This window comes from Ranitomeya imitator, chromosome 1, assembly GCF_032444005.1.
Source record: "Ranitomeya imitator isolate aRanImi1 chromosome 1, aRanImi1.pri, whole genome shotgun sequence".
NCBI lineage: Eukaryota > Metazoa > Chordata > Amphibia > Anura > Dendrobatidae > Ranitomeya > Ranitomeya imitator.
The window spans coordinates 992,668,890-992,693,432 of record NC_091282.1 but is presented as its reverse complement, the minus strand read 5'-3'; the positions used below and the strand labels follow the sequence as shown (position 1 = coordinate 992,693,432).

At 44.5% G+C, this 24,543-nt stretch overlaps 1 long non-coding RNA gene across 1 annotated transcript; it reads left to right on the top strand.

Moving 5' to 3' along the window:
- Positions 1–214: 214 nt before the first annotated feature.
- Positions 215–11,279, top strand: LOC138656728 (uncharacterized). Its single transcript, XR_011316962.1, has 3 exons — positions 215–350; positions 9,164–9,273; positions 10,922–11,279. It is a non-coding gene; the product is annotated as an uncharacterized lncRNA (long non-coding RNA).
- The last annotated feature ends 13,264 nt before the right edge of the window (positions 11,280–24,543 follow it).

Sequence of the window (24,543 nt, the reverse complement as noted above, 5' to 3'; positions counted from 1 at the left end):
TAATCTGAGTTCATCTGACAAATTCAAGCATCCAGGAAGGGGATAAGAAGTCACCAAAAAAAGTATTAAAATTAAGGAAAAAATGCAGATAGGACAGTAAGAGGCTAGAAGCACAATCCAATTTGCATTGCTTTAGGTTAGTCATGCCCTATTGTTTGACATGATGAGGAGTCACAAGCACAAGCCAAGTAAACTTAATTTAACATGTAAGTGTAATCAAACTGTTTCAAGCAGGATATCACCTACAGAAAGTAATATACCATGTGCAGCATAAAACAAACCACATAAAGCAAGCAGGACAGATTGTGAAAGCAGACTGAGATCCTTTACTGAAGACTGCTTTTGAAGAGGTAACAAATTTAGGGTCCTTTTCTATGAAATAATTATAAAATTAATTTCTTACATAAAGCATAATTGACAAATATGAAAAAAATGCATTTATGGTACAAGTTGTTCTTGTATTATGACTATATAGAATTGTCACACCCTGTAACGTATATTTTATTGCATATCTCAACAAAAATGTTGCCTCTTCTGTACATAATATACAAATGTGGGTGGTGAGCCCACATCTTTACTGTCACATGTCAGCTGTTTTGACAAAAAAAAGTTTGCCTCATCATTGAACATAATGTTTTGTGTAAACTGTGGGTCCTTTTCAAATTTTTCAGTTTACACAGAACATTATGTTCAGTGCTGAGACAAACGTTTTTGGGTGGACCATTTATATGGATACACCTAAATAACATAGGAATGGTGACAGTTTTCTTGTGTAGAGTGTCTTGCATTGAAATCTGCTGCAATGACCCGGGTACTGCGTTCAAGAGACCGGGGTACCCAGCACCGGACCAATGGGGTCTGTCTGTTGAGGGGGGTGTCACGGGTGGCTTGACCCGGTGCTGTGGCCTCAGGCAATGCACAGTGTAAAGGGTATCGTGAGGGAACAGGCACTTACTTGATCAGCAGCAGGTTCTCCCAGCGGTGATGATCCCAATCCTGGATAGATGGCTATTGTCCAAATGAAAGACTGAGGCACTGAAACGTTTAACCAGTTTACTTTAACAAAAAAGGATTTACAACCAGTCCTGTCACCGGAGTCTGTATGGGAACTCTGAGTTACTTTGACACTGCCCGGGTTCTTCACCTCTTATTGCACGCAATATCTGTGTGGCCCTGCTGCTGTATGTGAACTGGCTGCCGGCCCAATCTGTCCCCTCCGGGTCCTGGTTCGACGGGCAACCCGAGTCCTTTTATCGGCTTACCCCCTCCAGGAGTACCGCTGAACTCTGTGTCTGTTGCTGCGTCCGACCCTAGTGAAGCTGATATCACCTCACGTTTTTCCGGTTGCTGTATTATATGTAATGAATACAGCCACGGATCCGGTATCCGTCTTTGCGCCTGTTCTGGGTAGTGATTAATGCTACCCGGTTCTCACAATGTCCTTTTTCTCTATCCCTCTTCTCCTCAGGCCGGTGATTTAGGCCTGGTAACAGTCACAGGGCTGTTAGAGATTCAACTGTATGACCTCTCACTTTCAGCTCCTTAGCCCAACTGCCATTTCTTCTCTCAGACCAGAATGGATCAAGGGGAGTGTCTGGAGCTCCCCCTTCTGGCCGGAGGTGGTAGTGCAGTCTTGCTATTTTAGTATTTGTACTTACTGTCAGTAACTATTTTTGTGGCAAATACCCCTAGGGGTGCCACATTCCCCCTTAGTTAAGAACAGTACTCCGGGACTGTGGGACAATAACATTTTGAAATAACAATTAATATGTACAGAGTCTTAAAAATGAAAAGTTACAAAAACCACTCAAGGAAACAAAAATAGAGTTCTGTAAAAACTCACTTCAAATAGCGTCCATTAATACAATTCTATCCTTGAAGGTATTAGGAACGGCACTGTGCTTAGTGTCCAGGAATTTAGTTCCATTTTTCCAACGGAGTTACCAATATAAAGTCTAAAGAAAGTTCAAAAAGAGCAAAAAGCAAAGTTCAAAAAGCAGTCTTTCCGGAGCTTTGATTTAGTGCCTCCGGGCTGATAAAAAGTTCAAGAATATGCAATAAGTACATACAGACAAGTCTCTGTAGGTACTGGGCTTAAACGTTGCAGAATGATAACAATGACTATAGTTTTATAGTTGGTAATCCGCATACCTGGCCGGTAATTGACCCTGGGTACTACGCTGTGATCTACGTAATAGCGGTGTCTCTTCATGTGGTGTACTACTGTCTACTGCGGATGTAGTATCTGCCCTCTCTGCTAAAGATAATTCCACGACTATGGAGTTGGCAAGTCCACCGTGAATGGGATTACTCTGACCAGGAATCTGTTCTTCCTGGCCTGGAACCTCCTGTAGTACGGGGTCAGCCTCTTCCTGTCTTGGGACTTCTGGTATTGGGTTTGGTGTTGGGTAAAAGGCCACCATGGGAACCACTACTGCACCATGGTATGTTAGTAGGGTTTTGGGAAAGTCTCCTATACAGGTGTGATACACTTCCTCTTCTTTTTCCTTTACTGGTTGAACCTGTATGGGTTGAATAACTTCTGGTTCTGGCTGGACAACGTCTGGCTCTTTCAATGCTTCCGGACATAATTTAAGATTGTCTCTTGACACTAGTACAGATGTTAAGCCTCCGTTTTTGCTAATGAGACACATTTTAGGATTATCCACTCTTGTTGGTAAAACTGTGTAGGGTACGGCTTCCCACTGATTGTCCAGTTTATTGGTTCGACGATTTCTCTTGAGCACTTGGTCACCTGGTCTTAATGGGGTCGCTAGAGCATTCTGGTTGAAAGTTCGCTCTTGTCTTTCTCTAGTTTGCTGAAGGCTTCTTTCCACACTCTCTTGCACTTGGCGATACTGCTTTTGCCGTATGATATCCCAATTGGAGTCTTGGACTTCTGCGTCTGGTTTCAGAATTCCCATTTCTAGATCGATTGGTAATTGGCCGGGTCTTGCACGCATAAGGTAAGCTGGGGTGCAATTGGTGGAACTCACCGGGACATGATTATACAGATCCACCAAGTCAGGCAATTTCTCTGGCCATTGATTCCTTTCTGCCTCAGGTAAAGTCTTTAGTAGTTCTATTACAATATGGTTCATCTTCTCGCATAAGCCGTTTGTTTGTGGATGATAGGCCGTCGTCCGGATCTTTTTGCAACCATACATATTACAGAATTCTCTGAAGATCTCTGATTCAAAGGCTGTACCTTGGTCGGTGAGAACCTGTTCCGGATATCCATGGGGTCTACAAAAGTACGTTTGGAACGCTTTGGCTGCTGTTTTTGCTGTCAGATCTTTTACGGTTACTACTACCAAGAAGCGTGAATAATGGTCCACGATGGTCAAGGCATAGACATAGCCAGACCGGCTTGGTGTCAACTTCACGTGGTCCATGGCTACAAGTTCAAGTGGTTGTTTGGTGATTATGGGCTGCAGTGGTGCTCTTTGGTTCTTTTGATCGTTTCTTCTGAGGTTGCACGGGCCACAATTTCTGCACCACTGTTCGATTGATTTTCTCATCCCGACCCAATAAAATCTTTCTCTTAGAAGTACTTCTAACTTTTTCCAACCGAAGTGACCAGCACCATTATGGTAAGCTTCGAGGACCATCTTGACATCTTGTTTAGGCACGATAATCTGCCAAACCAATTCATGTGTTTTCGGATTGGTGTACCTTCTACAGAGCTTCCCTTGATACAGGAACATTTTGCCTCTCTCTTTCCAGAGTTGATGCGTCTCTTCTGGGGCATCCTCATCGGGATATGCACTTTGCTCAGTTAACAGTTCCTTCACCAACTTCACAGCCGGATTGCTGTCTTGGGTGTCAGCCCATCTATGGTGTGCTAACGGATTTAAATTCACCTCTTGTTGTTTCTGATAGGTACTTTACTGATGATGTTTTGCCTTGGGATGATGGAAGGCTGGTAGTTCAATTTCTTCAAGCTCCCCCATTTCTTCTTCTACATCTCTCAAGTGTGGCATCCGGGATAGGGCATCGGCATTTCCATTCTTGCGACCTGCTCGATACTTGATCTTGAAGTTGTAATTAGATAACCGGGCTATCCATCGATGTTCTAACGCACCTAATTTGGCTGTGTCCAGGTGGGTCAACGGATTGTTGTCAGTATAGACAATAAATTCTGCAGCGGCCAGATAGTGTTTGAAACGTTCAGTCACAGCCCAAACTACTGCCAGTAGTTCCAATTTGAAGGAGCTGTAATTTTCTGAATTTCTTTCAGTAGGCCGGAGCTTTCTACTTGCAAAGGCGATGACTTTCTCCCGACCTTCTTGCTTTTGTGACAGCACCGCTCCTAGTCCCACATTACTGGCATCGGTGTAGAGGATGAAAGGTTGATGGTAATCTGGGTATGCCAGAACCTCTTCTCCGGTTAGTGCCTTCTTTAGTTGTTCAAAGGAGTCTTCCCTTTCGTCGTTCCACTGAAAAGGAGGGTTTCGGTTTGAAGGTTTCTTCGTCTGCCCTACCAAGGTGTCTTGCAAGGGTGCTGCCAACTTGGTAAATCCTTTTATAAATCTGCGATAGTAACCCACCAATCCCAGGAATTGTCTCACTTCTTTTGCGCTGGTAGGTCTTGGCCAATCCCTTATGGCGCTTATTTTCTCGGGATCTGGTGCTACTCCCTCCGAACTCACGATGTGTCCCAGGTACTGTACCTTTGGCTTGAGAAGGTGACATTTGGATGGCTTGACTTTCATGCCATACCTGGATAAGGCTTCGAACACTTCTGCCAGGTCTATTAAGTGTTGTTCGTAAGTCTTTGAGTAGACGATCACATCATCTAGGTACAGGAGGACGGTCTCGAAGTTCTTGTGTCCGAGGCAGCATTCCATCAGCCGCTGGAAGGTACCGGATGCGTTGCAGAGTCCGAACGGCATGCGATTAAATTCACATAGACCCATTGGTGTGGTGAATGCCGTCTTTTCCTTATCTCGCTCAGCCACAGGGACTTGCCAATACCCGCTTGTTAAGTCTAAGGTGGAAAAATAATTAGCAGATTTCAAAGCAGTTAAGGACTCTTCTATCCTAGGCAAGGGGTAGGCGTCTTTATGGGTGATGTTATTAATCTTCCGGTAGTCTACGCACATTCTCATGGTTCCGTCCTTTTTTTTGACAATCACTAGAGGGGCCGCCCAGGGGCTACAGCTGTCTCTTATTACCCCGGCCTGTTTCATCTCCCTCAGCATATCTTTTGCACATTGATAGTGAGCGGGCGGTATGGGTCTATATCTTTCTTTTATTGGGGGATGGTCACTGGTGGGGATTGTGTGTTCTACCCCTTCTATCCGTCCGAAGTCCAATGGGTGTTTACTGAAGACTTGTTCATATTCCGTCACTAGCCTATACACCCCTTGTTTTTGATGGGTAGGTGTTGAATTTATGCCCACGTGTAGCTGTTGGCACCAATCCTCCATTTCTCCATCTGAGCCATTGCCTTCCACCTGACAGGTTGGTTCTAAGGGCTCAATGGTTGTGATGGCATTGTTGTCAACAGTATATAGCTTTGCCATTGTAGCATACCTTGGCAAAGTGACCTCTTCCTCTCCACAGTTCAAAAGTCGTACCGGCACTCGTCCCCGGTGTACCTCGACTATCCCTCGTGCTGTGAGTATAGTGGGCCTGCTGTCGGTGTACACTGGTTCTATTAAGGCTTGATAATCTCGTCCCTTAGTACCAATGGCTGCTCTACACCATACCAGCATTTCTGTTTTTGGTGGGATTACAATAGATGTTGGATCACTTACCCTCACACTGCCGATTTCTCCACCTGCAACTTCTACCTGTTGCCTTAACATCAATACTTTTATTTCCCTCCGGAGAACTCTCTGCTGGCAGGATTGGGCAGTTTCAGCAATTTGCTGTAAGACAGAAATGACTTCGGAAAAGCAGTTCTCTAACACATTCATTCCTATCAATACAGTTGGTTCACAGTTCCGCCGGTCAACATCAACAACAATTATACCCTGTTTCTTCAATTCTACTTTACCAATCTTTATGGTCATCTCCCTGAATCCTAGTTTCGGTACCAACTTACCATTACTGGCCCATATATCTAGTTCAACATCAGAGGGCCCTTTATCAATATCTGCATCAGCCCAGTACCTCTTATAAAGGATATACGGTATAGATGAAATCTGGGAACCTGTGTCCAGCAAAGCGTTGAGGGGCATTCCGTCCAGCACGATAGGGATAATGGGTCGTCCTCCGATGTACCTGTCGTGCCAGGGTGTTGGGCCTTGAAAGTTCATTCCTGCGAAGCGACCCGCATTCCCAGGGGATTCCCGTTTAAATCACAATCTCGTGCAAAGTGGCCTGGCTGCTGGCAACGGCGGCAAATGGGCTGTCCATCCGGTTGGTAGCGGTCGCGGGGTCGTCCTCTCCATGTCGGGTATCTCCGGGGTCTCATCCATGGAACACCTTCTCTACGGTTTGACAACTCCATCTTGGGTACTCTCATCTCCTGCATGGTTTTAGCTATTGAAGCAACAACATCAGTTAAAGAGTCAAGCTTTTGTTGAAGAGCCTCATTAGTACTGGGCCCCAGGGGCTTAGCAATGGCCCCGGACATAGCTGATGTCACTGGTACTCCATGTTGTTGAGGAGCCTCTGCCATGAGTTGCGCAGGATCCTGATCCCGAGGTGCCTCTGCCAGCTGGAGACGTATAACGCTCTCCTTTAATTGGGCAAATGTCAATTCAGGGTTCTTAAAAACAAGCATGCTCACATGCCCCCGGTGAGAAGGGGTGTAGAGTCCCTCAATAAATTGATCTCTTAGCAGTTTATCCGCTCCGGTGTTAAAAATGGGTTCAGCCAGTGTAAGTGATTTAAGGGCTTCCTGCAGGTTTAAGGCAAAGTCTCTCACGCCCTCATTAACTTTTTGTTTGCAATTAAAGAATCGTACTTTAGCTTTGCTGCTGGCAGTGGTTTCAAATGTAGCTTTTAATCCAGCAAATATGCGTTCAACAGTGCCTTTTAGATCAGCTGCCCATGCTATGACTTCTCGCTTAGCATGGCCACTTAACTGCATCATCAGGAGACTAACACGCTGAACTTCACCCACAGGGAACATGTCAAAATGGGCCAGCATCTTTTCTCTGAAATCGTCAAGGGTATTAGGCTCACCTTCATACATTGGAAGCCATGGGCCACCCGGGGTATATGGCATCAGCACCGGCATGATGGGCGCCACTCCTTGCACCGCTGCGCTACCGGACTCTCTATCGACACTCTGTCTTTCAGCTGCATTAGCGTCGCCGTGTGCTGCGGCGTCTCCGTGCTGCGACATACTGTGCCCCCTTAGTTAATCCGGACCCTTCCGGTCCTCCGCTTCCGTCGGGATAGTGTAGATTCGTTCCGCTGTGCAGCAGGATCGATTTTCCCCTTGCTCTGATGTCAGAGCGTTCAGCTTGGTGCCGCCCACAATGACACGCCCCCTGCTGCTCCCACCCACCGCGCTCTGTAATGGCGGATTCTGAAGTTTTTCAGTTAGACTGGGGCTCAGGTGATGGCGTAGCTCAATTAACAGTCTCGTGCCTAACGGTTATGAAGTGATTACCTCAGGGGATGGCGGCCATCTTTACTCCATTATAACCAATGGGGAAAAGTCACTTTCAATAGTTTTCAATGGAGAATGGATTTTTCTTTAATAAAGTCAATTTTCAAGATTTTTCATCCAAGTTTTCACAGTTTTGGGCTCCAATCACGGCACACAATACCCGGTATACGGGCTGGCTAGATCCTGTTCGTGACGCCAATTGTGACGCCCAAGAGACCGGGGTACCCAGCACCGGACCAATGGGGTCTGTCTGTTGAGGGGGGTGTCACGGGTGGCTTGACCCGGTGCTGTGGCCTCAGGCAATGCACAGTGTAAAGGGTATCGTGAGGGAACAGGCACTTACTTGATCAGCAGCAGGTTCTCCCAGCGGTGATGATCCCAATCCTGGATAGATGGCTATTGTCCAAATGAAAGACTGAGGCACTGAAACGTTTAACCAGTTTACTTTAACAAAAAAGGATTTACAACCAATCCTGTCACCGGAGTCTGTATGGGAACTCTGAGTTACTTTGACACTGCCCGGGTTCTTCGCCTCTTATTGTACGCAATATCTGTGTGGCCCTGCTGCTGTATGTGAACTGGCTGCCGGCCCAATCTGTCCCCTCCGGGTCCTGGTTCGACGGGCAACCCGAGTCCTTTTATCGGCTTACCCCCTCCAGGAGTACCGCTGAACTCTGTGTCTGTTGCTGCGTCCGACCCTAGTGAAGCTGATATCACCTCACGTTTTTCCGGTTGCTGTATTATATGTAATGAATACAGCCACGGATCCGGTATCCGTCTTTGCGCCTGTTCTGGGTAGTGATTAATGCTACCCGGTTCTCACAATGTCCTTTTTCTCTATCCCTCTTCTCCTCAGGCCGGTGATTTAGGCCTGGTAACAGTCACAGGGCTGTTAGAGATTCAACTGTATGACCTCTCACTTTCAGCTCCTTAGCCCAACTGCCATTTCTTCTCTCAGACCAGAATGGATCAAGGGGAGTGTCTGGAGCTCCCCCTTCTGGCCGGAGGTGGTAGTGCAGTCTTGCTATTTTAGTATTTGTACTTACTGTCAGTAACTATTTTTGTGGCAAATACCCCTAGGGGTGCCACACCAGACATCAACACAATTTTTATCTGCTCCTCACGTGTTAAACTCCGTGACATGTCAATGGCTGTAAACAAAGAGAAACTTGTAAATAACTCATGAAATAATAAATTTATGTTAAAACCAAGCACAAAATTATTTTTCTTGTGAAATTCTCAATAAGATATATGTGTCACATGCCCTCTTCCCATTGCAAAAAATAAAATTGGATCCAAAATGTCCGACTTCAAAATGGCCGCCATTGTTGCAACCCATCTTGAAAAGTTTTCCTCCTCCCATATACTAATGTGCCACAAACAGGAAGTTGATATCAGCAACCATTCCCATTTTATTTAGGTGTATCTATATACATGGCCCACCCTGTATTTTTTTATTACACAATTTTTTGTTTTCTGTCATTATTAGAGCAAGTTTTAGTATGTTTTGTGATGCGAAATATGAAAAAAAAATTAATATTATCATTATCCTTTTACAAAATAATTGTGTTTGTGTTATTTCTTTACAAGCTGGATCTTGGAGTCTTCTGATCATCTTACCTGAGCATACTCTAACTTGTGCAAAAGTAAATGTCAAGAGAAGGGGAGAAAGGGAGTTGTGGCATCTCACATTGTATACGGTAAATAGGTGCTACTTTCCTTTGCAATCCTGACTTCTACTTGTAACGATAACGAGATTGCTGAAAAAGTTATCTTCAGCGAACAGAAAAAATGAGAATGGCATAACGCCTAGTGTCCAATGTAAGACATGCAATTTTACCTTTTTAAAACATAGATAGCATTATCAAAATTATTAATAGTGTTACATTTAATATAAAAACCTGATTTAAACAAAAGATCATGTTATGATGACAGAATTCCCATTAAACATTTTGACTTTTTTAAATTATTTTTGAATTCCTTTAATCTGACTTGATCATGTAATGTGTTGCATTGACATTAAGTCTCTAAAGTTTTGCTTTTGCTGGGACCCACTAAACTATCATATACCGTAGACTTAACGAGAAGGTGCTGCGATTTTTATTTTGTATTGACCCAGTAACAACTTCCACTTAAGTAGAGTTAGAGATGAGGAGGAAGGGAGAGTGCAGTGGTGTACTGCTAATTGCGGCAAACCACGTGGAACCAAAGGGGTCCGTGAGTTGCCGAACAGCACAGCTTTCCCCTCCCTAGTGTTTCTATTTCAGCAATACCTGCATACTCAGAATGCAAATGCAGTTTAAAATAGTGAAGGAATGGGGCTCCTAGCACAACCATTCAGCCTTAATCTCAGCGCAGCATGAAGATTACACACTACTTTTTGCCTGGTGTGCAGAGTCTCAGTCTGCACACAACACATACCAGAGAAGCCACTCCTGGGAGAACAGGGCTGGGTGAAGGTTTTTTTTTATTTTGTCACTCAGTACCTGAGGGGGAAAGTGTCCTGTCATTAGAGATGAAAGAATGAATTCAAGTGGAATTGAATTACGGTATATTTGAATTTTACAAGAATCTACATTAACTAAAATGCAGTTTTCTTTTGTAATTCACTTTTGTGCACATTTAGCTAAAGGCTGGCCTTAAAGGGAATCAAAAGGTTAAAGAAAATAAAAAAAATCACCTTAATGCTCACCTCTCTGGCCCTTCTACTCCTCTCCGTCACCTATCTGGTCCTTGCCACATCTTTTGATCCACACTGGCTCAGAGGAGCTCAGGATGGTTCTGCAGATGCACATACGAGGTCATGGTACACCTTGTGAGATCATAACGTCGTAGTTTTTCACGCACTTGAACAAGAACCCTCCTGGGCCTCATTAAACTTGCAAGGGTGAAACGTCTGAGGATTTCAGCATGAGTGTTGTGGATCAGAAAATATGACAACGACCAGTTATGGTGAGGAGTGGAGGAGCAGTGGGCTGATCGTAGAGATTTTTTCCTTTACTTTTTATATATATTACGTTTATTATGCTCCAGGGTCTGGAGATTCCCAAAGCATAGCAAGGGGCATTGAGTTTCTTGAGAATAAGTTCTTCCCAAATCAAATATTCCAAGCAAATTTTTTTGTAATGTTTCATTTTTGCTCATTTTTTAATGTGGTACTCTTTATTTTTTTCTTAGAGTATTATTTTCTCAGACAAGTAATGCTTGAAGGTCAGACAAAAGTTAGCAGTTTCTTTTATTGTAATATTTCTGGATAATTTTTTATATAACATATTAATGCATTTTCTTTATAAGTACATATTATAATCATATCCATATTAATAAATCATTGTTCGTATCTTGCAATAGGAAAGCAAACTGCAATAACACATGCTGCTTCCGTAAATCCACCATGAGTGAAATCAAGAGTGATCCTATCGTTGTGAATACAGAGAAGACTGTTGTTGTAACCACCACTGATAATCCCGCTGGGAGAAAAAAAGCCAGAAATCTTTGGTCGGCTGTGCATTTACTACACTGTTTGGGTGGAGATAATAGAAACAATGTAAAAATAAAAGTGCGGGATAAAACCTCTATAAAACTATGCAATTGTAAGGAAAAGATCTCTGCTATGGAACTTATAGCTGATATTAATCGTCGCTTTGTGAATGTTGAAACTGGAATGTATTAAGCATGTATTAAGCAAGCCATAAAGAATAAACCAACATTGTTGATTATGTGTTCCTTATACTAATGAACTTACATTGACTTGCATGATATAATAGGCATCTATCTATCTATCTATCTATCTATCTATCTATGTATATCTAATCTATCTATGCTTCTAATATCTTTTCACAATTTTGCATTCACTCTCTTTTTCAATCTTTTTCTCTCTGTGTTCCAGACGTACACACAGACAATTTTATTGATTGCACAATTTGCCAAATCATAATAGGTAAATTGTGCCTAACTTATTAAATAGTCTAAGTATTTTTCTCTATCCATGAGTTCGTTTTGCTCCATGTATCTTCTAGAATGAAATGCAATGGAAAACAATTGAGTGCCCAAATCCGCTGCTTCTTCATTTTAACCCCTTCACCCCGGAGCTTTTTCTGCTTTTTCATTTTCGTTTTTTGCTGCCCTCCTTCCCAGAGCCATAACTTTTTTGTTTTTCCGTCAATATGGCCATGTGAGGGCTTATTTTTTGCGGGACGAGATGTACTTTTGAACGATACCATTGATTTTACCATGCCATGTAACAGAAAACGGGAAAAAAATTCCAAGTGTGGTGAAATTGCAAAAAAAGTGCAATCTCACACTTGTATTTTGTTTGGCTTTTTTGCTAGGTTCACTGAATGCTAAAACTGACCTGCCATTATGATTCTCCAGGTCATTACGAGTTCATAGACACCAAACTTGTCTAGGTTATTTTTTATCTAAGTGGTGAAAAAAAATTCCAAATTTTGCTAAAAAAAAAAATGTGCGATTTTCCGATACCCGTAGCGTCTCCAATTTTCGTGATCTTGGGTCAAGTGAGGGCTTATTTTTTGCATGCCGAGCTGGCATTTTTAATGATACCATTTTGGTCTAGATACGTTCTTTTGATCGCCCGTTATTGCATTTTAATGCAATGTCACGGCGACCAAAAAAAACGTAATTTTGGCGTTTTGATTTTTTTTCTCGCTACGTCATTTAGCGGTCAGGTTAATCCTTTGTTTTTATTGATAGATCGGGTGATTCTGAACGCGGCGATACCAAATATGTGTATGTTTGATTTTTTTTTAATTGTTTTATTTTGATTGGGGCGAAAGGGGGGTGATTTGAACTTTTATATACTTTTTATTTTTTTTATATTTTTAATCACTTTTTTTTTTAATTTTGGCATGCTTCAATAGCCTCCGTGGGAGGCTAGAAGCATGCATAACTCGATTGCCTCTGCTACATAGAGGTGAAGTACAGATCACCTCTATGTAGCAGAAATGCAAGGTTGCTTTGAACGCCGACCACAGGGTGGCGCTCAAAGCAATCGGCCATCAACAACCATAGAGGTCTCAAGGAGACCTCTGGTTGTTATGGCGATGCACTGCTGACCCCCGATCATGTGACGGGGGTCCGCAGTGCGAGCACTTCACGCCGCGCGGCCGGGAGCGCTAGTTAAATGCCGCTGTCAGCGCTAGACGGCGGCATTTAACTAGTTAATGGGCGCGGGCGGATCGCGATTCCGCTCGCGCTCATTGCGCGCACATGTCAGCTGTACAAAACAGCTGACATGTCGCGGCTTTGAGGTGGGCTCACCGCCGGAGCCCACCTCAAAGCAGGGGATCTGCCAGCTGACGTACTATTCCGTCAGCTGGCAGAAAGGGGTTAAATGTATTTTTATTTAATTGGCATATGGAGGGCTTATTACACCATACAATGACTGATTTTAATGGACCCTAAGATGCCCTGCAGTGTTACTGTTCAGTGTATAACTAGTAATAAATAGTCGACAGTTATTATGTCCAGTAGAACCAAACAACAGTTATTGTCATCAGATTACTTTCAAGCATGAAAAAGTGGAATTGAAAGCATTTAGCTACTAAAATGTATAACAGGAAAGATATAAAAAATCCTAAAGGGTATAGAGTGAAATCTAATAAATTTATATCATGAACGTTATCCTAATTATTCTGCATTGTTGAATTATTTTTGGTTCAAGATTTCCAGTTGGACAAGACATAAAATAAATTAAAGTGTGTGATAGGAAGTAGCTAGTGTTGAGTAGAGATTTGCTAGATTCGTACAGGCAAGCATTCATGTAAAAGTCACAACATCGCTAACCTGAATTAGAGATTAAATGAAATCGTCACACTGATGTGGGCATTATACAATATGTACAATAATATAGCACATCTGATAACCCCCATAATAAAAATGAGAATCTTTTGAAATTCGAATTGGGCAGCTTTATCAAATTGTAAACATTTATTTGCCTGCAATCGCAATATTGTAAACACTGCATTGCCTGTAGAAGATGTGTATAATAATTTGTGGTCTCCAATGACTGCATTGAACCTCTTTCAAGCTCTTTAATAAAAACAAAGCCTCAGACATGTAAAAACGATCTCACAATAGAAACAGATGGTAACTGGTTGTACCTTCAGCCCATTTAACAACACGGTGAAGTGACATACTTTTCATAATTTTTAAATTGAAATACTGGTCCAATATAGGGCTAAAAATTATCAATCTTAGTTTTTTATCAGCAGACTCTTCTGTCACTATATATATATCCAAAATAATGGGAAGGAGCCTACTAAGAATTCACCTGCATAGGCATGTAGTATACACCAAGTCTGGTTAATTATGCAACAATAAATGTAAGGTCCTTGCAATTGATCATGACCATCCATTCTTCTGTCACTGACACTGTGTGTCCTATAAACTTTGTTACTTTCTGTGCTTAAAATAGTGCTTAATTTATGGTTGCAAATCAGTCAGATACTATAGGTAGCTAGTACTGTCCATTAGGGTTGAGCGAAACGGGTCGGCCATTTTCAGAAGTCGCCGACTTTTGGCAAAGTCGGGTTTCATGAAACCCGACCCGACCCCTGTTTGGGGTCAGCCATGAAGTCGGCGATCTTCTGAATCTGGTATCGGAATTCCGATCCCGAGTTCCGATATGTTTGCAATATCGGAAATCGGTATCAAAATCCATATTTAAGTGTAAAATAAAGAATTAAAATAAAAAATATCGCTATACTTACCCTCTGAAGCACCCTGGTACTAACCGGCAGCCTTTCTTCCTTCGAATCAGCGCTTGCAGGACCTTGCGGTGACGTCGCGGCTTGTGATTGGTCGCGTGACCGTCCATGTGACCGCTCGCGCGACCAATCACAAGCCGCGACGTCACCGCAAGGTCCTGCAAGCGCTGATTCGAAGGAAGGAAGACTCCCGGTTAGTACCAGGGCGCGTCCGAGGGTGAGTATAGCGATATTTTTTATTTTAATTCTTTATTTTACACTTAAATATGGATTGCAGGGCCTGAAGGAGAGTTTCCTCTCCTTCAGACCCTGGGAACCATTGGAAACCTAATGCACTGCATTGGGTTTCGAGTTTCGGCCGACCCCGACGCCGACTTTTTTATAGGATCGGCCGATTTCACTCGACCCGACTTTTGAAAACGTCAGGTTTCATGAAACCCGACCCGATCCTGTAAAAGTAAAAGTCGCTCAACCCTACTATCCATTGTGGCAGTAAAATTTACCTTAATTATGGATTTTTTTTGTCATACTGAGGTGCATAATCAAATCCAGCAGGGCACATGTTGTGTAGTGCTTCTATTGGGATCCATGCATGAGTATAGCATTCTAATTCACATGTAGCTAATGAATAAAATTTCTGTATCCCACCTTGTAATTTAGTGCTGTGGTGAATTAAAACTGTCTGCAGACCTAAGGTACATAAAAAAATATATTTTTTCCAGGTGCTAAATGTGAAACAGCCTGCTGTATCCCATATAGTCATATTGTGGGGGTGATAGTACCTGTCTGTAGACCTAAGGCACATTGAAGGAAAACTATAATTTTTCAGTTGCAAAAAATTAGACAACCCGCTGTATCACACTTTGTCATTTGTTTGGGTTTAAATTAATCTGTAGGGGACTGATCCAGAGGCCACAAACAAATTCTTCTGGTAGTAACGTCATACAGTAAGGGACTTGAATTGAAAAATCTTTTTGTAGCATCTAGTGTGTTATAGAGGGCTGATACATAGGCCACAAAAAAGTCTTCTGTTATTAATGGCATACAGTAAGGGATCTGATTTTAAAAAGAGTTTGTAGCATCTAGTGTGTTATAGAGGGCTGATACATAGGCCACAAAAAAGTCTTCTGCTATTAATGGCATACAGTAAGGGACCTGATTTTAAAAAGAGTTTGTAGCATCTAGTGTATTATAGAGGCCTGATCCAGGGTAAAAAAAAAATAAAAATTCTGCGACTAACACGATACAGCACGCCATATTGCAACTTTGAATATAATGTTGCTGAAAATCAGCAGTTTGCAGAGTTTGTAGTGCACAGTTTAAAATCTTATTTTTGGGTGTTAATACTATGCTCATACCTTACTATCTGAGCAACATGACTGAGTACAAGCGAGCCATGGTGGAAGGGGAATTAGGCTTGATTTTTAAGGTGTACGTGGGGTAGGTGGTTATTTTGGTGAAAGCACTAGTGAAACAACGTCATGTCCTATGCAAAGACAACTTATGTTACTGGACAGGCTACAGCACTACCTTTCTTTGGCAGCCGCACAGCAGTAAACCTTGTCAATGATGCCCAGAAAGAGCATGTACTCGAGTGGATGGCAAGTGCCGCTTTAAGTGGCCTCTCCTCCTCTTCTTCCACCTCAACATCAGATCCCCTTGCTTCCCTGTTGTGAATTCTGTTGTCGAACTCCCTCCTGTGGTCGTGAATGGTACTTCGGCGAGTTCTGTCTATGGACTCCCTCTTGTGGCTGTGAGTGGAGCTGCTGCTTCTGAGGTTCCTTACACAGGTGACGTGGTTTATCCTGTGGTTGGCTGCTCTATTTAACTTCACTCAGATCGTTACTCCATGCCAGCTGTCAATGTTCCTGCATTGGTTCAGTTCGCTCTTGAATCTTTCTGGTGACCTGTCTACTCCAACAGAAGCTAAGTTCCTGCTGGTTGTTATTTGTTCATTGTTTCCTTGTCCAGCTGGATATCATGATTTTGCCTTGCTAGCTGGAAGCTCTGGGATGCAGAGTGGCATCTCCGCACCGTTAGTCGGTGCGGAGGTCTTTTTGCACACTCTGCGTGGTCTTTTGTAGTTTTTTGTGTTGACCGCAAAGTTACCTTTCCTATCCTCTGTCTGTTTAGTAAGTCTGGCCTCCCTTTGCTGAAATCTGTTTCATTTCAGTGTTTGTGACTTCATCTTAACTCACAGTCAATATATGTGGGGGGCTTCCTTTACCTTTGGGGAATTTCTCTGAGGCAAGGTAGGCTTTATTTTCTATCTCTAGGGCTAGCTAGCTCTTAGGCTGTGAAGAGACGTCTAGGGAGTGTCAGGAACGTTCCACGGCTATTTCTAGTTGTTGTGATAGGATTAGGGGTTGCGGTCAGCAGAGTTCCCACATCCCAGAGCTTGTCCTGTGTCAGTTTAACTATCAGGTCGTGCCGGGTGCTCCTAACGACCAGGTCCATAACACTTCCCCCCATGTCCCAACTATCCAAATATTTAACTAACTGTACAGAACCACAGATGGGTGATTCTGAAGAGTTGTTCACATTTTCTATGCCATGTTCATCAAGATGAGGAAATCTGCACTGATGTCCCAAATTTTTTTGCTTGGATCTGGGGCAGAAAGAACTACGGTCCCAACAGCATCCTGACCCTCGTCATCAGACGTTAATCCCTGGGGGGAGGTGATTCTGATGAGATTCAGGTAATTAAGGCTCACATGGACTGTACTGTGCAGTCAGGGCAAGAAGAGAAGGAGAGTTACTCCAATGGCCAGGAATGTGAAAACACAGAGGATAATGATGAGGTGTTAGATCCCAGTTGGCGTGAACATTGAGGCACACAGCTGAGTAGGTCATCTGAGGAGGAAGATGAGGAGGTTACATTGCACCCTCAATTGCAGACACATAGTGATGCAGCCACGATGAACTACGCATGCTCAGTCACATCTGTGCCTCTGACCAGCAGCATCCATGGGTCTGCAGCTTGCAGGATTAGCAAGAGTTGCCTAGCCTGGGCCCTTTTTTGACACTGCAAAAAATGAGCCAACTCACTTAATCTGCCAACTTTGAAAAAAAAACTGAATCAAGGTAAAAACTACAATAATTTGACTACTACATGGCAGTCAACATGCTTTAGTGTGGGAATCACACTGCACAAAAATGCGGACCAGCAGACATCAACCACCATCAGCCGTCAAATCAATCACCACTGCTGCTTCTTCCTCCTCCTCTGTTACCGTGCCAACTATTGAGAAGCATGTCTTTGATCGTAGAACCTCGTGTTCTTTACCCGATCGAGTCATGCTGACTGAGAGGTCACCTGCAGCTGTAATAGAAGCGGACATGCCTGTTTTTTTTTTAACAATCTCAGAGAATGATCACACCAGAAATTTCTCAATCCACACTAACATCTCTGTCTGAACCTCTCTCACAGGCCAGCAGTTTGTCCAGTTCACCGTACTCCGCTTTCTCACATCACAGCAGCCAGCCCACGGTTCCACAGTTGTGGTCACCGAAAAGAGTGTTTCCTCCTATGCATGACAGAGCTAAGAGGTTCAACTCCACCATCTCGAATTTATTGGCCACAGAAATGCTGCCTTTCCACCTGGTGGATAACGATGGTTTCCGAAAGCTGATGGCTGTCACAGTCCTCCAGTACCAATTACCCAGTTACCATTATTTTTCAAAGAAAGCTGTGCCTGCTCTACACCAGCATGTAGCAGACAACATCAGCCAGTCCTTGACAAAATCTATGTCTGCCAGCGTGCATTTCACCACAGACACTTGGATGAGTAAGCATGGCCAAGGGAGCCGCATCTCGCTGACTAGGCACTGGGTGACTCTGGTGCCTGTGGGGACAGGTGCTGCTCCACAAGTGTTGAAATCCCCAAGGCTTGCAGGCCAAACCTCTACATTAAACATTTCCTTCACTGCTTCTACCTCCACTATCTCCTCTAGGGCCTCCACCTGCACCCTTAACCTTTGCCTTCACGATACACACGTTCCAAAAGTGCATAGCAAACCCCCGCCACCTGCATACTGTACAGCTGGAATGCACCAAAATCAGGAAGTGTTAAAATTGATATGCCTTGGAGATCGCAGTCATACAGCTGAAAAGTTGTGGACAGCTTTCCAGGCTGTGTTTGATCAACATCTACCACGAAAAACCTCCTACCGACTGGACAGGCTACAGAATGTTTTGTTTTAAAAAATATATATTTTATTTACATAAAAATTAAAACTTATTTAAATACACAAAAATTATTGTAGTAATGCCTCCTATCTAATACAGATCTGATGTGGTTCCACGCATAATAAATAGCATGTATTGTAAAACAAGCAGCAGCTATGCCTTTAGTGATGTTTCTAATGATGCCACCATTGATATATGGATAGTATCCAGGACACAGTGGCCTATAAACAAATACATTGCTCTGTGCATATAATCATTGCTGACTTTGTATGACATAATGTTAACCTAAAAGCATGATTATTAAAGCATAATTACCTTGGTAAAACCACACGAGACCCGCGCTAAACCCCAATGCGTGTTTCAATTACTTCTTCTTCCAGGGGCATAGTTTGATCAGTGGCTGTCTCCGTTGAACCTGCATCCAGGGAAGGCCATGCCTGATAACGGTGCAAAGCTGCGAATGGTGGAAGTGAGCACACAGCGACCGTGCCCTCTGCATAAGCCCATCTAGTCCGGGATAATGGGATAAAAATTGCTGGACAACCAGGTTCAAATCGTGAGCCATACAAGGCACGTGTGTGACATTGCCCTAGCGAAGGGCCGCACCCAGGTTTGCAGCATTGTCGCACACGGCCTTCCCTGGCTGCATGTTGAATGGAGACAATCATTGATGGAACTCGGTCTCCAGAACTGACCACAACTCCTCAGCTGTGTGACTCACATTTCCCAGACATTTCAATGTAAACACTGCCTGATGCCATTGAGCCCTGGTGACAGCATAGTAAGGAGGTGTGCAGGATTCCTTCTGTGCAGTTAGAACGCGGGTGGCATTAACAGACAGGCTTTGGGTGCAGGTAGAGAACCGAGAGGAGGTTGAGGAGGCAGAAGCAGTGGAGGAACTTCTAGATACAGAGGATCGATGAGCAACTCGTGGGGACGGCAAGACATGGACAGCAGCCCCTTCTCCTGATGTCGCCATAGTTACCCAGTGCCCAGTCACTGACATGTAACGCCCCTGTCCATGTCTACTCGTCCAAGTGCCTGTGGTGAAATGCACCCTGTCACACACAGAGTTTCTCAAGGAACCGGTGATGTTGTGTGCAACATGCTGGTGTAGCGCAGGCACAGCTTTCATTGAGAAGTAGTGGCGAATGGGCATCTGGTATTGGGGCACTGCGATGAACATAAGGTCTCAAAAATCCTCTGTGCCCACCAGGCAAAAAGGCAACATTACTGTAGCCAACAGCTTGCAGATGGTGAAATTCAACCTCTTAGCTTTGTCATGGCTAGGAGGAAATGGTCTTTTACTTGTCCACATCTGAGGGACTGAGGGCTGGCTGCCGTGCTTAGACGGAGTTGAGTAGGGTGTCCCCGCAAACTGCTGGTCTGTGAGGAAGGTGCAGGCGCAGATGTTATGTTGCTTTGATCAAAATGTGGTGTCAATGTCGGAGAGCGCTCAACACCAGTAGGTGATTCCACTTGCAAATGTCCTGATGACTTGACAATCACACTGGCTGTTGCAGGTAAAGAGATGGAAGGTCTGCATCCAAAACCACGTGTGACTGCTGTCCCCACAGTCACAGAGGATGAACAGGACCCAGATGCACTTAATAGGGCAGACGATGGTTGACCCGGCCCACTAGGCCGCATTGTAGCACAGTGAGCTTCCCACTGCAAGTTATGCCTCACATCCATGTGACGGTTCATGAATGAAGTACTCAAGCTAGTCATTGTTTGGCCTCTACTGAGATTTTGTTGACAAATCTTATAGACAACATGAGTTGGGTCATCCTTTGCGATGTCAAAAAATGTCCAGGCTATGCAAGGCTTAGAGCCCGTGTGACCTGAAGAGCCACCGCGACTTCTGCTCAGAGGCACAGTTGGGGTTGAGGATGCAGTTGTTGATATGCTTCCAGTACTCCATCTCTGTCCAGGAAGGCACAACTTAACCTCATCATCAGACTCATCAATAGCATCCTCCTCCACCTCCTCTGCTGACCTCATGGACTGGTGGACTGTGGGTTGACATTAAGTGGGGTTTCCAACCTCGTCGTCATCATCCTGTGTGTTCTCACACCCGTCGTCCTCAGAGCCAACCTATTCCTGCCCTGACCGAAAAGTCAAGTTTTCGTTCCAATCAGTATCTCAGTCTCATCATCATCTTCGTCATTGTCTCCACCAACAGGAGTTACAGTTTGGGAACAAGGGTCTACATTATACTCAGAACCTTCTTCATCTGGGCCTGGATCCGACTCACAAAGATTCTGGGCATCAGTGCAGATCATTTCCTCGTCTGGATTCACAGAAGCTCTGGAGCAGACCTCTGATTCCCAGGCTATAGTTGAGTAAACAGCTCTACAGACTCAACTATTTGTGTTACCCCATGCTCAGACGGGCGGCTGGAGACTTGGGAGCTGTGAGGAAGCAAGTGCGATTGGGGTGACAACTCTGAGGACTGGAGTAGTTGTGATGTTGAAGTTGACATGGAGGAGTGTTGCCTAAAAACGCATTTCTTTATATTGGCCTCACTGCACTTATCTAACTATCCCCATTTTGCCCATATCAAATTCTCTTCAAAATCAAGACCCTGGTAGCATATGTTCACACACTCTCCATGCACTTAGTTGCTCTCTGTTTCTGTACTGTACAGATACTGATATTCTATTTATTATATCAATCGACCATAAAATCCAACCACCTTTTACCATTTACCTTTTGTATCTCCTCTATTTCCTTACATAGATAGTAGGCTTGCAAGCAGGGCCCTCACTCCTCTTGGTATCTGTAGAATTATGTGTTACTTTGTAATGTCTTTATTGTCTGAACAAGTTCAGTGTCACGAAGTGACTGTCCAAGCGTGACACAACCGAATGGGTGGTCGGTCATAAAGCGGCGAGACTCAAAAGGGAATAGCGGGGATACAATAACAACGGTGGGCCCTGCAATAGGGAATGGGGAAATTGGAACCTCCTGCACTCTCCTAAAGATGTGCCTTAATCTTCCTGATGTCCCTATACAGGTTCTTTCAACCTGTCGCCGAGCTGGATTACTTAGCCCTCGCTCGCCCTGCACCTATCCCTGAGTAGGGAATTGGTCCCACCATGCGCTAATAAACACAAAGTAAGGTAAGACAAACACCTGGGGAAAAGGAAACACAAAACAAAACTTAGCTTTGTCTGCTGCAATGCACCACACAGAAGAGTAAGGCACCAAATGGCAGAATTCAACAGAAGCACCACTGAACCCAGCAAGCTCTATCTCCAACTTGGTTGATCTCCAGGAGGACCTGTATAACCGACAGTCAGCTGATACATCAAGTGACCTTATGAAGGATGGTTGGAGTGGTCACCACCATCAGCTGACCCAGAAGCAATGCAATGCAATAACACCAGCGGCCACCGGGGGGAAAACTGCATTAACCCCCGATGACCAGAAAGGAAAAAAGGTTTTAATCAAAGGAAAACCAGATCTGCCACAGATCCAAACATGGATCATGACTAGTGTTGAGCGATACCTTTCGATATTTGAAAGTATTGGGATTCAAGCTTCAGGAGGCTAATTTGCATATTCCAGGTGCCTTCTGGGAGAAGCGAAGTCTCCCTAAGCTAGAAGATCGTTGGGTACAGCCGGGACCAGCTGCTTCGAAAGCATCACCAAACCAGGGATTCAAGCTTCAGGAGGCTAATTTGCATATTCCAGGTGCCTTCTGGGAGAAGCGAAGTCTCCCTAAGCTAGAAGATCGTTGGGTACAGCCGGGACCAGCTGCTTCGAAAGCATCACCAAACCAGGGATTCAAGCTTCAGGAGGCTAATTTGCATATTCCAGGTGCCTTCTGGGAGAAGCGAAGTCTCACTAAGCTAGAAGATCGTTGGGTACAGCCGGGACCAGCTGCTTCGAAAGCATCACCAAACCAGGGATTCAAGCTTCAGGAGGCTAATTTGCATATTCCAGGTACCTTCTGGGAGAAGCGAAGTCTCCCTAAGCTAGAAGATCGTTGGGTACAGCCGGGACCAGCTGCTTCGAAAGCATCACCAAACCAGGGATTCAAGCTTCAGGAGGCTAATTTGCATATTCCAGGTGCCTTCTGGGAGAAGCGAAGTCTCCCTAAGCTAGAAGATCGTTGGGTACAGCCGGGACCAGCTGCTTCGAAAGCATCACCAAACCAGGGATTCAAGCTTCAGGAGGCTAATTTGCATATTCCAGGTGCCTTCTGGGAGAAGCGAAGTCTCCCTAAGCTAGAAGATCGTTGGGTACAGCCGGGACCAGCTGCTTCGAAAGCATCACCAAACCAGGGATTCAAGCTTCAGGAGGCTAATTTGCATATTCCAGGTGCCTTCTGGGAGAAGCGAAGTCTCCCTAAGCTAGAAGATCGTTGGGTACAGCCGGGACCAGCTGCTTCGAAAGCATCACCAAACCAGGGATTCAAGCTTCAGGAGGCTAATTTGCATATTCCAGGTGCCTTCTGGGAGAAGCGAAGTCTCCCTAAGCTAGAAGATCGTTGGGTACAGCCGGGACCAGCTGCTTCGAAAGCATCACCAAACCAGGGATTCAAGCTTCAGGAGGCTAATTTGCATATTCCAGGTGCCTTCTGGGAGAAGCGAAGTCTCCCTAAGCTAGAAGATCGTTGGGTACAGCCGGGACCAGCTGCTTCGAAAGCATCACCAAACCAGGGATTCAAGCTTCAGGAGGCTAATTTGCATATTCCAGGTGCCTTCTGGGAGAAGCGAAGTCTCCCTAAGCTAGAAGATCGTTGGGTACAGCCGGGACCAGCTGCTTCGAAAGCATCACCAAACCAGGGATTCAAGCTTCAGGAGGCTAATTTGCATATTCCAGGTGCCTTCTGGGAGAAGCGAAGTCTCCCTAAGCTAGAAGATCGTTGGGTACAGCCGGGACCAGCTGCTTCGAAAGCATCACCAAACCAGGGATTCAAGCTTCAGGAGGCTAATTTGCATATTCCAGGTGCCTTCTGGGAGAAGCGAAGTCTCCCTAAGCTAGAAGATCGTTGGGTACAGCCGGGACCAGCTGCTTCGAAAGCATCACCAAACCGAATTTTTGCCTGTAGGACATTATTGCAAGGGAGCTTGGCTGAGTAGATTACACAAGAAGGAAAACACACAGCAAGTCAGCAGGATCTAGGAGCAACATGGCAGATGTGACAACCTACATGGTGAGCTGCAGCATGTGCTACATGTTCACAGATCGACCAGAAGAAGAATCCAATTTCACCTGTCAGAAGTGTAGACTAGTGGCCCTTTTAGAAGAAAAGGTGCGGGGTCTGGAAGAAAGAATAGCAACTTTGAAACTCATCAAAGAGAATGAAGACTTTCTAGACAGAACAGAAGCATCTCTACTGGTCACAGAAGGTGAAAAAAGTGTCAGAGAACCTCCAAAAGCAGATGAGTGGAAGCATGTGACCAAAAGAAGCAAGAAGACCATGGAGAAATCACCAACCACACAACTGAAGAACCGATATCAAATCTTTGTAGAGGATGAAGATGGCACACCTAAGAATGAAGCAATACCAGCAAGCAAAAAAGAAAAGGGCACACAGCAACAAGTGACAGCAAAAAGTACAGCCAAGAAGCAACGAAGAGTGGTGGTGGTGGGAGACTCACTACTGAGAGGCACCGAAGCAGCCATCTGCAGACCGGACATAACTGCAAGAGAAGTATGCTGCCTTCCAGGTGCGATGATCAAGGATGTGACCGATAGGATACCAAAGCTCTTCAGCTCCAAGGACGTCCACCCATTTCTTCTGATACATGTTGGCACCAATGACACGGCAAGGAAGGACCTACCGACAATCTGCAAGGACTTTGAAGAGTTGGGGAAGAAAGTAAAGGAACTGGATGCACAGGTAGTTTTTTCTTCTATCCTTCCAGTAGACGGGCATGGCACCAGGAGATGGGACAGGATCCTTGATGCAAACAACTGGCTAAGACGATGGTGCAGACAACAAGGATTTGGATTCCTGGACCACGGTGTGAATTACTGGTATGATGGACTCCTCGCCAGAGACGGACTACACCTCAACAAACCTGGGAAACACACATTCG